Source organism: Solanum dulcamara, chromosome 5 (assembly GCF_947179165.1).
Source record: "Solanum dulcamara chromosome 5, daSolDulc1.2, whole genome shotgun sequence".
Taxonomy (NCBI): domain Eukaryota; kingdom Viridiplantae; phylum Streptophyta; class Magnoliopsida; order Solanales; family Solanaceae; genus Solanum; species Solanum dulcamara.
The window spans coordinates 14933649-14948585 of record NC_077241.1 but is presented as its reverse complement, the minus strand read 5'-3'; positions in this window follow the sequence as shown (position 1 = coordinate 14948585).

The following is a 14937-nucleotide window of genomic DNA, read 5'->3' as shown; positions in this document are numbered from 1 at the left end:
TCAAAAGAGGTTTTCTATCTATGTTCCATTGATAGCAAGTGCACATGTCCCTAGCCACAGGTATGATCAGAAATCCTAGAGCCACCATAATTTCAAAGCTCAAGGTTCCCAATCCCAAGAAAGTGTAGCTCAAGTCCGAAGGGAAGCCACCCTACGACAAGTGTGGCAGACTCTATTTGGAAGAGTACAAATAGGGTGTTAGGGGTTGCTATAAATATGGTAAGAAGGGGAATTTCCAGAGAGATTTCCCAAAGTTGGGTGACAGAGCTCAATCTTCTTTCGCAGCACCACTAACCCGAGTTAATCAGAGAGGTACCACTTCAAATAAAGGCGGAGGTTCAAACCGCTTGTACACTATGGACAATTGCCAAGACCAGGAGAACCCACTAGATGTTGTCACTAGTATGCTCTGAGTCTTTTCTTTTGATTGTTATGCTTTACTTGATTCGAGTGCCACTTTGTCATTTGTAACCCCTTATATGTCTAATAAGTTTGATAAAATTCCTGAGTGTCTTCTTGATTCATTTAGTGTGTCTACTCTTGTTGGTGAGTTTGTCCTAGATGAGAGGGTCTACATAGATTGTATTGTGTCAATTTATCACAAGGATACCATGGCTAACTTAGTTGAGTTGAACATGATTGACTTTGATGTGATTCTGAGCATATACTAGCTTTAACTTATTATGCCTCTGTCGATTGGAGGACTTGAATCATTAAGTTTAGTTTCCCTAATGATCTTGTCTTAGAATGGAAGGGGGTCTTGTTGTTTCTAAGGGTAAACTTATTTCCTACCTTAGGGCCAAAAATTTAATCTCGAAATAATGGATTTATCATATCGTGAGAGTCAGAGATGATAGTGTAGAGTCTCCATCCCTTGAGTTTGTCTTGATGTCTTTCCTGAGGATCTACCTGGAGTCCCTCCGGATAGGGAGATCAACTTTGAGATTGATGTCTTTCCCGATATGCAGCCTATCTCTATTCTGCCATATAGAATACCTTATGCCGAGTTGAAAGAGTTGAAAGAGCAGCTGAAAGATCTCCTAGATAAAGATTTTATCAGGCTGAGTGTCTCACCTTGGGTCACTCCTATTCTATTCATATGATAGAAAGATGAGTCATTGAGCATGTGCATTGACTATCATCAATTGAACAAGGTCACCATAAAGAATAAGTATCCTCTTCTTAGAACAAATGATTTGTTTGACCATCTTAAGGGTGACACTTGCTTCTGAAAGATAGACCTTAGATCAGGCTATCACCAGTTGAAAGTGAGAGAATGTGACATCCCAAAGACCACCTTCTAGACCTGGTATGGTCACTTTAAGTTTCTTGTTATGTCCTTTGGTTTGACCAACACTCTTATAGCATTTATGAAATTGATGAATAGAGTGTTCAAACACTATCTAGACATGTTTGTGATTGTATTTATAGATGATATACTGATCTATTCAAGGAGTGAGGAGGAGCATGCTAATCACCTCAGAATTGTTCTATATACTCTCAAGGATAGGGAGTTGTATGATAAACTTTGAAAGTGTAAATTTTGGTTTGCTTTTGTGGCATTCCTAGGCCATATTGTATCCAGCGAGGGCATACGAGTTGATTCGCAAAAGATTAAGGCGATTAAGAACTAGCCAAGGCCCACATCCCCGACTGACATAAGAAGTTTCTTCTGTTTTGCTAGTGACTACCATAGATTTGTTGAAAGGTTCTCATCCATATTTTCACCATTCACTAAGCTAACACAAAAGAAGGCTAAGTTTCAATGGTTAGATGCTTGCGAGAAGAGTTTTCAAGAGTTGAAAGCAAAGTTGATTACTGCTCAAACGCTATCCTTACCCGAAGGAACAAATGGTTTTGTTATCTATTAGTATGTGTCCAGAGTTGGATTGAGTTGTGTGTTGATGTAGAAGGTCAAGGTTATTGTGTATGCTTCTAGACAGCTCAAGATTTATAAGAGAAACTACCCGACTCACAACCTTGAGTTAGAAGCCGTAGTCAAGATTTGGCATCACTATCTTTATAGCATGCATATTGATATGTTTACAGATCACAGGAGCCTTCAATATGTGTTTACTCAGAAGGAGTTGAACCTGAGGCAGAGGACATGGCTTGAGTTGCTCAAAGATTATAATATGAGCATTCTCTCCCTCCCAGGTAAAGCTAATGTTGTTGTTGATGCTCTTAGTAGGTTATCTATGAGAAGCACTGCATATATCAAAGAGGGAAAGAATGAGTTGGCTAGAGAGGTACATAGGCTTGCACGTTTAGGAGTTCAACTTATTGACTCTAGTGAGGGTGATACTATTATTTGGAATGGGGATGAATCATCTCTAATTGTAGAGGTGAAGGACAAGTAATTCCATTCTCCTCCAATTGAAAGATGATGTTCACAAGTAGAAAGTAATGGCCTTTTCCAAAAAGGGAGATAGAATATTGAGGTATCAAAGAAGATTGTGTGTTCTAAGTGTTGATGGCATTCGAGAAAGAATCATGGAAGAGGCCCATACCTCCAGGTATTCCATCCATCCAGGTTCTATAAATATGTACCATGACTTATGAGAAGTATATTGGTGGAGTGAAATAAAGAGAGTTATAGAAGAGTTTCTGTCCAAGTTCCCGAACTACCAACAAGTCAAAGTTGAGCACCAAAGGCCATGTGAAGTGGCTCAGAATGTTGAAATTCCAGAATAGAAGTGGGAGATGATCAATATGGACTTCATAACCAGTTTGCCACAATTCCACAAGTAGTATGAGTCTATTTGGATGATTGTGGATAAAATGATCAAATCAGTCCATTTCTTACCAATTAAGACTACCAATACCGCAGAGGACTATGCCAAATTATATCTTCAAGAAATTATCAGACTTTATGGGGTTCCTTTGTTTATCATCTTTGATAGGGGAGCTCAAGACCGATGGCCAGGCAGAGAGTACAATCCAAACTTTGAAAGATATGTTGAGAGCCTGTGTTATAAAGTTCAAAGGTAGTTGGGATGACTATTTACCTTTTATTGAGTTTGTTTATACCAATAGCTTCCATTCGTGTATTCAGATGGCCCCTTATAAATCTCTGTATGGAAGGAGGTGCAGATCACCAATTGGTTGGTTTGAAGCTGGTAAAGCGGAGTTGATTGGGCCAGACTTAGTTCACTAAGTCATGGAAAAAGTGAATATTATCCAAGAAAAGTTGAGGACTGCACAGAGCCGCCAGAAATCCTACACTGATATTAGGAGGAGAGATTTGGATTCAAAGTGCATGACTGGATATACCTGCAGGTTTGAACCATGAAGGGTGTGATTAGATTTGAGAATTAAAAAAAGCTTAGTCCCCTCTAAATTGTTCCTTATCATATTGTGAAAAGGGTTGGTAATATATCCTATGAGCTACAATTTCTATCAGAGTTAGCAGTTATGCATCCCGTGTTTCATATCTCTATGCATAAGAGATGTTTGTGAGACCCTTTGTTTGTTGTTTCGAATGAGATAATTGAGGTGAAAGAGAGTTTGTCTTATGAGGAAATTCCAGTCCATATCCTTGATCGTCAGCTTTGAAATTGAGAACTAAAGATAGTGCATCCATCAAAGTTCTATGGAGAAATCAGTTTGTTGAAAAAGCTACATGGGAAGTCGAAGAAGATATAAAGGCTAGGTACCCTCATCTATTCTTGACTGCTAATGATGATATGGAAGGTAATATTTTTCCCTATCTTTGAGATGATGTTCATTTTGAGTTTGAGTATATGATAAGTATTCTTGAGTCTGAGTAGTTAATTGTTTGAATGTTTAACTAATTGAGTTCATGATTATATTCATGCCTTGAATAAACCGTTATCTTGGTCTTTATTCGAGGATGAATGATTTTAAAGAAGAGATATTATAACACACCGTGTTATCCTACCCTAGACTGAGTTTGAGGACCACAAAAAAATTGAGAAAAAGTGAGTTGTCCTATTTGTATGAGTCGACCTACGAGTTGTAGGAACTCCTACAGATTATAGGAGGGACTTATAGAGTTGACATTGGGGTTAGAAAATTGGCCAAGTCTAGAATTAAGTCTACAACTCTATTGACGACTCATAGAAATAAGTCGTGGGGTCATGGTTGAATTTCTGAAAAATTCAAGCCTCAGTACTTTTGCTACGAGTCAATAGGATGACCTGTAGAAGGCATTACAATTCATAGAACAAACTTGTAGAGAAACTTCGGAGACTCAGATCTTTAGAGTTGATAGGATGAATGGACCATATGATTCGTCAAAGCTTCGCTGAGTCATGGAAAGGACTCGTAGGAAGGAACCTGAGTTCTGTGAAAAATCTCTAAGTATTGGGGTGACTTACGAGTCATCCCTACGACTCGTAGGATTATTGATGACTCATAAGAACGACCCATAGATAGCCAGAGTTAATTTTTAAAGGGTAGTTTGGTCTATTCCTATCCTTCCCAAACTAAAACTTTAATAGTACCATATACGCTTATGTCCTCATGGACACTTTATATTATTTGAGAGCAAGGATTGGATAGGAGAAAGGGCTAGAGTTCAAGGTTTCAACCAAAGTCTTCAAGTTTTAATTTCTTCAATTTCTAGTTATGTGCGGCTAATCATAATGTGGATTTAACTCGTCTACATGCCCTATATATTCATTGATTTGAGTTGGGTTGAGCTTTGAGGTTTCATGAATTGAGTTCTTAAGTTACTTATAATTCTTATTGAGTTTTGTATACGAATTTCATTGTGTTTATGTGTTTTATTACAATATTCCTTGATGATTTTCTTAATTTGAGTCTTGGTGAGAGTATGGATTCATGTTTGCATCCCTAGTTGAGATTTCATTCATATTTTATGCATTGATGGAGTTTTTAAAGAATTATTTGTGAACGTTGCATGGATTATGTTAAAGTTATGCACTATTTTAATTTTAAAGAACAACTATTTTTATCTTTGACTGAGAAAGAGTTTGAGTATGAGTTGAGTTTGACAAGTTTTCCATTTAATATTTTGAGCATGAGTATTTCGAGTATGAACGAGTTGACAATTATTGCATTAAAACATTTTGAGATGGAGTTGAAGAATTAAACTATGATTTAAATGCATTCTTTGAGTTGATATGAGTTTAAGTTTTGAGCTAAGTCCAAAATAGACTAAATGAGCATAATAAAGTATTTTGAGAGTAGTATTGAGCACTGATTTTGGATAAGAGTAAAGACAATTCAAAATTCATAAACTACATAGCTAGTGTATGATAGACGCCCTGCCTCTCAGGTCCCAAAATGATGGACTTTGATTGATTTTGGATCATTGAGTTGAGTGTCTTTTACTCTGGCAAAGTATTGGATGGTTGCAGCAACGATAGTTCTTAAGCGTTGTATCATCACTAGCTTATAAGTGATGGTTGTCGGTTAGAGAACCTTCTAAAGAGTGAATTATCATACTTTAGTATATTGAGTTGTGTCTCCTATTAAATATTATTTAAAGCATTGTTTTACTTTATTTCATGAATGATTGAGTTGAGTCATTTCAGAGTAAGTCCCTTGAGTTGAGTTGCAAGAGATTGAGTATTGTTGATTTCGATACTTCCAACCATATTACATACTCATACATTCCATTTACTAATGTCATTTGTCTAGCATTATTTTATGCTGTAAATATAGGTAATAGAAGTCCTCAATAGGCACATCATTGAAGACTAGACTTAGTTCAGCTTTTGGTGAGACCTCTTGCATTTGGAGGACTTCATTTTTATTCCTTCATTTGTCATTGTTTGATAGTTATTTGAGGTAGCCTTGGACTTGTCTTGGCTCCTTTCTAGTATTGACTTATAGGCTTCATGAACAGAGTATGAGTCGATTTAGATAGTTTTTTTGGGGTCTATTCATAAAACTATAATTTCCTTATTGAGTTTATGACATCGAGTTACCTCACATTTTGAGTATTTAAGTTTATTATTTACTTATTGATGAAAATTTCTTGAATGCCCACTTGAGTTAATGTCCCTTTAAGTCGAGTCTTCTGCTGATTAGTTTGAATGAGTGAATGGGCCAAGTGGTTCACTTGGGGGCAACAATAGTCTCCGAGTGTCAGTCACGTCTAGGGTACCCTCTCGGGGCGTGAGAATAGTTTATCTCATTAACCTTCAACTGTCTTGTTGCATAAGCTATAACATTCTTATCCTACATCAACACAACACCTAAACCTGAACATGAAGCATCACAATAAACAATAAAAATTTTACCTTCAATTGATAGGGTCAGAATAGGTGTTGTGGTCAGAAGAGTCTTCAGCCACAATGCTAGGCCTGACCTAGTTCTTGATTGGTTCGATCTTTTGGGGATCTATCATTAGCCCTTCTTTTGAAACCACTTGCCCGAAGAAGGAAACTAAAGACAACCAGAATTCATACTTGGAAAATTTCGCATAAAATTTCTATTTTCCCAAGACACCCAGAGCAATACAAAGATGGTTTGCATATTCTTCCTTACTCTTAGAATAAACCAAAATGTCATCTATACACACAATTATAAACAAATGCAGGAATGACTTGAATACTTCATTCATCAAATTCATGAAGGTTGCAGGTGAATGAATCAGTCCAAACGACATTACCAAAAACTCATAGTTCCCATATGGAGTTCCAAATGTCGTTTAGGTACATTCTCAAGTCTAATTTTCAGATAATGGTATCCAAACATTAGATCAATTTTTAAAAAGACTGATACACTCTATAATTGGTTAAAGTGATCATATATGAGAGACAATGGGCATTTATTTCCGATGGTAACCCTATTCAACTATCAGTAGTCTATACACATTCTCATACTACCATTCTTCTTCTTAACAAACAAGATCGGAGCACCCCACGGGGAAGCACTAGAATAGGTAAAGCCTTTATCAAGGAGTTCGTAGATTTAAGCCTTAAGATCTCTCAATTCTTCCGGAGCTATGCAATAAGGAGGGATACAGATTGAGCGAGTGCCCTACTCTAAATCAATGCAGAAATATATATCTCTATCTAGAGGCATACCAAGCAAATCGGTAGGAAACACTTCCTTAAACTCAGACACTATAGGAATATACTTAATAGAGGGGAACTCAGATTCAACATCTCGAATATGCACCAAGTATGCTAAACAACCCTGCCCCGCCAGTTTTCTAGTCTATATGAACAAGATGATCTTAGCCGGCTTAGGCTTGTACACCCCTACCCACTCTAACCTTTCCCTGCCCAGGATCTCTAAAGCTACGATCTTAGCATTATAGTTAAGAACAATATAATAGGGGGACAACCAAGTCATGCCTAAGATTACATCAAAATTAGACATATCCAAAATCACCAAATCCACCTAAGTCTGAAATCTCATAAATATAACTAAACAATCTTAATAGAAATGGGAGACTACAACAGACTCTCCAACTAGGTTAGAAATATGGATTGGGACATCAATCATATCACAATTCATATCAAGACCCAAGGCAAACTGTACTGACACATAGGGATAAGTAAAACCCAGATCAAATAAAATAGTTGTTACATCCCACACTCTTGAGCTCGGAATATCCCTTAAGCTTCTTAGAAGTTATTAAATGAGCCAGATAATCTATGAAACTATCAAACAACTCTAAGGAATGGAGAATGGGATACCTCATAGTAGGGAAGGTTGGAAATAGGGTCATGAGAAGTTGGAAGGAGGTGGAGGCCAAGTAATGAGTCATAGGACTTGACTTACCTACGTAAGCTACCAACTTAGAAGTTTTACACACTTGAGCTACTTGAGCATAGACCAAGCTTGCGTAGCAGGAATTACACAGGTTCTTAAAGTAAGATGAGATTATGAACCCACGAGGGAGAGAAGAGGATGATATGTGGCAGCAAGAAGAGGGTGCCATGTGGAAGCAGGAGGAAGTTCCATGTGGCAGCAGTGGAAGCAAGGAGGTGACCCACCTGTCTGCTTGGGGGGGACCCTACTGCCATATGGCAGCCTAGGGGTGGTTGCATGATTGAAGTGGCATAATGAGGGCCTGACATATGTCACCTTTAGGGGATGACACATGTCACCTCCTAAGGGAAAGTATATGTATTCTATTTGATGACTAAGTCATCATATTGATCTTTTTACAACTTAGAAAGTGAGAGAGAAAGAGAGAAAATATAAGGAGCAAAAGAGAGCAGCCACAGGTTTAGCTAGAAAAAAGGTAAGTCCCGACTTTTATTCTATGAATTAAATATTTAAGGTATCCTATGGTGATATAGAGGTATTTGATAACGTAAAATTTCATTTTGGGGCAGCAAGGAAGTGATACAAATAGTCTTCTAAATTTTAGCATGTTAACAGAACTTCTGAGACAAGTTTTAGCAAGTTTTAGCAAGTTTTAGCAAGGTATGGCTTAGTTATCTTCTCCCACATTTTGATAAGGATTTGTAAATGTTATGAGGGTGTTAATAAGGTAAATTTAAAGTTTGAGAAGCACCAAGAGGACAACAAACAGCCACGATGTTTTAGCCACGCTAGAAGAACTTCAGAGGCAAATTTTGGCAAGCTTTGGCCAATTTCGGGTAAGGTAAGGGTTTTCATCTCAATTTAGAGTTTATGGTATGGTTATGGAGTGTATTACACGTCTTATATGTGGCTGTAAGTATAAAAATTGCACAAAGATGCTTGACGTTAGAAACAAACTAAACTAAGGTGTCATAGTTAAATCAAACTCGAGTAGGGTGTTGTGGTTGTTGTGCTGCAATTGAAGGTGCTTTTATTGTGTGTTTCAGGGCTGGAACATGGTCTAAATAAGGCATGGGTGCTTCTGATTGCAGCCACATGACCCTCCATTCTATACGGTTAAAGGTTTTACGAAATAGCGACTAAAAACCCTATTTTGGTATCGTAGTTTTAAGCAAGTTGTTGGAAGCTTGTATTGCGTAATGTTGCCATATTTTAATTGTATATGAGCTTCTGATTGTTGTTGTTGGTTGGCTTCTAAGGTTTGGGGGTTAAATTGAAAGTTCGTTTAGGGCAAGTTATAAAGGAGATGTTGCCCGATTTCCATTAACTCTTTGACTAACTAATAGACTAGTCGAGAAGTGTGAACGAGGAAGTAATTCCTATGGATAATGGGTGGTAGGTTTAGGGGCTAGAAAGTTGAAAGTCACCAACCCTAGTATTACTTTTGTATTAAATAGGTTAAAGAAGTAACGAAGCGAGCTGGGATGCGATTAACCCATAACAGGTATGTAGAGCTATTCTTTTTTTCTTTTGGCATGTCTTAGGTATAAGTTGTGAATAGTTTGTATATGAAATGTGGGGATAATTCCACTCATAAAACTCCAAGTGTAATTCATAGACTTTATTCACTTTGTGATGTTAAAACTCTTGTAACAGTTTAGTTATTACCTCTTAAGGCTCTTAGATCATGAACAGTAGTAGTATATGTAAAGCCTATTTCTTCTTCTTGTCGGAATGTCTTAAGTATAAATGAAATGTTACATGATATGAGGTGGAGGTAGTTCTAATTATAAGCTCCAAATATGACTCATGACTTTTATTCACTACTTGATGTTAGAATTCTTAAAATAGTTGAACTACTACCCTCGAGTCTCCTATCGGATGAATAATAATTGAATGCATAAGTCCCTATTCCTAAGATATCTACGACGACAAATGTCTCTACTTCCATAAGCTGTTTAACCTTATTGCGATACACGTCTATGATTCCAAAAACTCCAGTTGATATAATCCTTAATGATGTTTAGAAGGTACTTAAGATGATTACTACTTTGGTCTTCAGGTGACGGTTTACTTGACTATTTCATTGAGTCTCCAATGATGACTTAGTTGCATATGGTTTCTCACTACTCTACTCGTTCACACTATAACCCATCTTCCTCTGAGTACCATAAGGGGGCCGAGAATGCGGTCGTGCCTAGCTTTACTATTCGTTCACTGAGTCCCGAGTCAGCTATATATATGTATGAAATATACGAGGATGAAATGCCATATACGATGAAGTGAAGCATATGATGACGCCGTATATGATGATGATCATCACCGCATCCCAAGACGGATATATATATGATGATATAATGGAAAATATGGATGGGGCCGTACGTTCCTCGGTATTATTTTAAAATATGGATCGGGTCGTACGTTCCTCGGCATTGTTTTAAAATATGGATCGGGTCGTACGTTCTTCGATAATATTTTAAATTATGGATCAAGCCGAATATTCCTCAATATATTTCACTATGTAATAGTGGCACCGAGTCCCATAGTGGGTCAGGTGCAGTATGGCATATATACTATTCTTTTACCGAGACCCTCACTAAAGGGCTGGATATGATAGATAGGCATACATATGAAAACATAGTGATGTACTTGTAATGTATGAAATGATATTGTATACAATAGTATGATGTCGTATACAATGATATGGTAACACCGAGACCCACAACGGGCCAGGAGTGACATGTGAGGATGATATACATGCCCTATTTTCATAAGATGCAGGTATAAAGAATTATTAACTGTCATACTGGTTTCCTGCATCCCTATTTCAGTTGTTATCTCAGTTATGTTATGTTTTGCTTTATATACTCAGTATATATATCGTATTGACCCCTCGTTCTCTGGAGGAATGTGTTTCATACCCGCAGGTACGGATGTTCATTTTGGGGGGTTCACCAACATAAGATTTCCACTCAGCTATTTGGGAGGTGCTCTACTATTCTAGAGCTTAACTTTTAACACTGTTCATTTGCTATATATATATATATATATATATATGTTTGTTTATTCAGGGGTACGACGGAGGCCCTGTCCTGCCATATGATACAGTTAATACTCTTAGAGGTCTGTAGACATGTGTATGTGGGTTGTTTGTAAGTTTGGTTCAGTTGTGCTCATACGATGTATTACAAATATTTTTGTGTTATGGCAGCCTAGTCGGCTTGCGCTCCCTTTCATGTTATGATACAGGTGAAAGAGGCTATAGGTATATGAAAAAAAATTTAACCCATTGGGGTTTTTGTGTATAGTATCATATCACACACAATTCAACTTAACTATAGCGGATAGACACATATACGGGGGTCCAGATCAGACCCCAATCGCGACCCATGGGGTTGGGATATAACAGAAGTAGTATCCGATCACAAATAAAAGTAGTACCTATGATCACTGCATTAGACGCCTCAACTTCTATCCTACCCGAAAAGGCATAAAACTGTGCCCTATCATCCTGATGGGCAACCTCTTTATCTGGCTGCGCTGCTCTTTTTCCTGTATTACCATTACCATGGCCTCTCTAATTTTATCCCCGCCCACCTTATGGACGTCCTCTACCATTATTACCTCCGCCTACTAGTATAATTGCTCTTGTCTGCTGTGACATGGGATCAGTCGTGCTAGGGTGGGGATAAGATCTCTTCACATGCCCCAGTTTCCCAAAATTAAAACAAACACGGTCAAAAGATGTCCTTCTTCCCCATGCAAAAAAGGCTACCTGACTATCCTGAGTAGGATTCTGCTATGGAGTCCCTGAGTAACCACCTGTAGAAGCGGGCAGGGTAGACTAAATTTACTGGGCTTCAATTGTCGGCCTATCTGAACCTCTAGATTAAGAACCATTGAAGTTGTTTGTGCTCTAGGGCTTCTTAGCCAAAGTCTTGGCCTACCCATCCTGTCGGACTCCTTCCACTCCTTTTACGAAGTTTGTCACTTCAATGAAGTTCCTACCTGCAAAGGTCATGTGAACAGACAATACATGTAGTTTGGAATTCAATCCCTTGATGAACAAATGAATCATATCTTCCTCTGTAGTCACTAGCTGTGTAGCATATCTGGATAAGGTATGTAACATTACCTCAGAAGCAGCCACTGTCATACCACCCTGCTCAAGATCCAAGAACTCATCCTTCTTATGGTATCTCAGTGTTATAGGCACATACTTCTCCAAACAATAGGGCATAGAACTGAACCCAAGTGAGTGGACGCAAGACTGGCAATCGACATTCCACAAAGGCCCTCCACCATTGCTTGGCTTCACCTTGAAGTTGGAAGGTCAAGAACTCAACTCCATGCTGGTGGACTATGCCCAACTTATACAACCTTTCATAGTAGTCTAGAATGAACTCATAAACATCCTCACTCTTGGAATCTTGAAACACTAGAGGCTTCAACTTCAACAACTTAGTCAGCATCTCATTCTCAGTGCCAGTCATCACTGGGCCCAGAAGTGGACGGAAGAAGGCATCAGTGATAAATGCTCTATCCATTTGAAGAACTGCAACAGAACAGGACCAGCAACTAGAGTTTAGAGTAAGGGCACTGTGGGAATGGATCCAACACCAACCAACCCACTCAAGCAAATCATGACCTGCTGCTCTATAGATGGGTCCATAGAGGGAATTCCTCCAGCCTCGGCCTCAATATTCATCTCCTTCTCAGCATCCTCCTTAACCTTTACTTCTGCATCATTTTCTACCTTTGCCAGGTGTGCGAAAGGGGCCTCTCCCAGTGGAACATTTTCAGCTTGAGCCTCACCCATGGTGGGTGCTTCCCTTTCTATGCCTCTGTTGCGTCCATTTCTTCTGCCCCTTTCTCAAACACGCCCTCTAACAGTTAGCTCCGCCTCTGGCTTGATGGGAGATACAGGCAGAATGCCATTGTAATGTGTGTTAACCATCTACAGACAAGAGACTGAAAGAGGTTAGATACAAATTTGGATCACCATATACCAATTAAAATCAAGTCATAGCACAAAGAAAAAAGATGAGTAAGAGATTTCCTAAATTCTTGTAGCCTCTCAAATAAAAATACAGATGTCTTCGTATCATTTCACAAGATTCTACTAGACTTTTTTTGATACAATGAGATCAATGAACCTAAGGCTCTGATATCAACTACCCTCCAATGGGAGAACCAAAACTACACCCTAAACTAGTATCCTAACACAAAAGTAAGCATAAAAAGATGTGGCAACAATTTTTATATAACCTCAGAAATTAGTTTCAACTCAAGCATAAATTATCAAGCAAAATATGTGGAAGTTAATCTTCTTGAAAGTCATTATACCAAAAGACTTCTAAGGAACAAGTCTAAGAATATACGGATGTAACCCCCAAAACAACAATGTAAAATAAATAAGTCTGAAAAGTTCAAGTCCGAAGAGAGTAGACTGAGATCCTAGAAGAACTCATGGTAGCCTGAAAGAACTAGCTCACCATTGAATCCTGAGCAGTCAGTGGTCTCCTAAATGAGGTTTGTCAGCATTCGTCTGAAAATATTGTGTACTCAATAAGGAAAGAGCAAGTCCATTATCAGTAAACATAATCAATAGTGTACTGGTAGAATAACACGACCAACCTAGTCAATGAAACATATACAAGCAACTATAATGTAGTAAAGACAGGCATATACGAAATAATTACCAATTAGCAAGTTCATAAGAATGATTTATTTCAAAATGTCAATCTCAAACAATAACCAACAATGGTCCTCTCATAGGACCCACACCCAAATAATAGTTGTGTCGAAATATGACACCCGATCACTATATTTATATATATGTATCAAAACATAACACCCGATTTCTATATGTATATGTGTCGGTATGTAATATATATATATATATATATATATATATATATATATGTGTGTGTGTGTATGTGTGTGTGTGTCGAAATATGACACCTGATCCTTATATATATATGTGTCGGTACGAGACACTCAATCCCTATATATATATATATATATATATATATATATATCAACCACAACCAAAATCACAATCCACAAAGCATATTTCACATACTTGCACAGTCAAGTAACATGTTCATTGCATGTAATTGATCTCAGAATTAATTTTATTAAGTTTATTACATTTTTCCTAGTCTCACACATGCAGCAATACTATCAATTACAGTAACAAGCACATGTAGCATAGACAGGAATGTAAAACCATCACCTTCCTTGAAATTTAGCCTTGAAAACTATAAACAGATAGAGCATTTCCTTTTCATAGTCTTTTGGCTTGCTCTTGGTCTATAATTACACAGAAATGCACAAATCAATGAACTATTGGCCTACAATATTTGGGTTACATCAAAATCATAATCCTTGGCCACTTTTATGATCAGCTCCCTCCAACTAGGGCTTTCCCACCATTAAAGTCAGGACAAGAACCCTTCTTAAGGTATTTACCACAAATTCTAGGTCCTAAAAATCAAAATACAAGAGAGAGGAGAGATTAACTTACCTTTCGCATGAAATTTGGTGAAAACTGAAGAAATATCTCCCTTGGTCGCTTCTGATTTCTCAAGAACAAAGTGGGAGGAATAAAATCAATTTTGAAACTTTTACCCATTTAAATTCACGACTGTCCGGCCATGGTGCCACTTACCCCGCCATAGAAGGAATAATCTCGTCTAGCGGATTGCATGAAAACAAAAGCTCAGAATTTGTGTTCCAAACTTTCATTTTGCAACATGCCCTCAAACCACGACATTCTAATTTTTACCCTTCACACCAAAATCAATTACGGGAGTTCTACTCACTCGAATTTGATTTTGTAAAAATCTTACGGGCTCCTTAGTGTCTTGGCTATCGATCCTAACTGTAAAAGTGATAAAATCATCATCAAGCATTATTAGATTATCCCAGATCTCTCCTGACTCAGATTCCGTCCAAGTGTAGCCTAGACTAAAAAATTTCAAGTTACTATTCAGAAATTTTCTATCTCAATTTCCTTCCCATTGGCTTATCCATAAATGCAGGAATAGGTCGTTATAATTTAGCAGAAACATTTAATGGAACAATGTTTTAATCATTTTAAAGACCTTAAACAAAATCTGCACATATTAATTTCTTCGGAATAAATAGGTACTTTTCTAGTTCTAATTATTTATGGGATATAATTAAAATTTTGAGATTTAACCGTGAATTTGGATG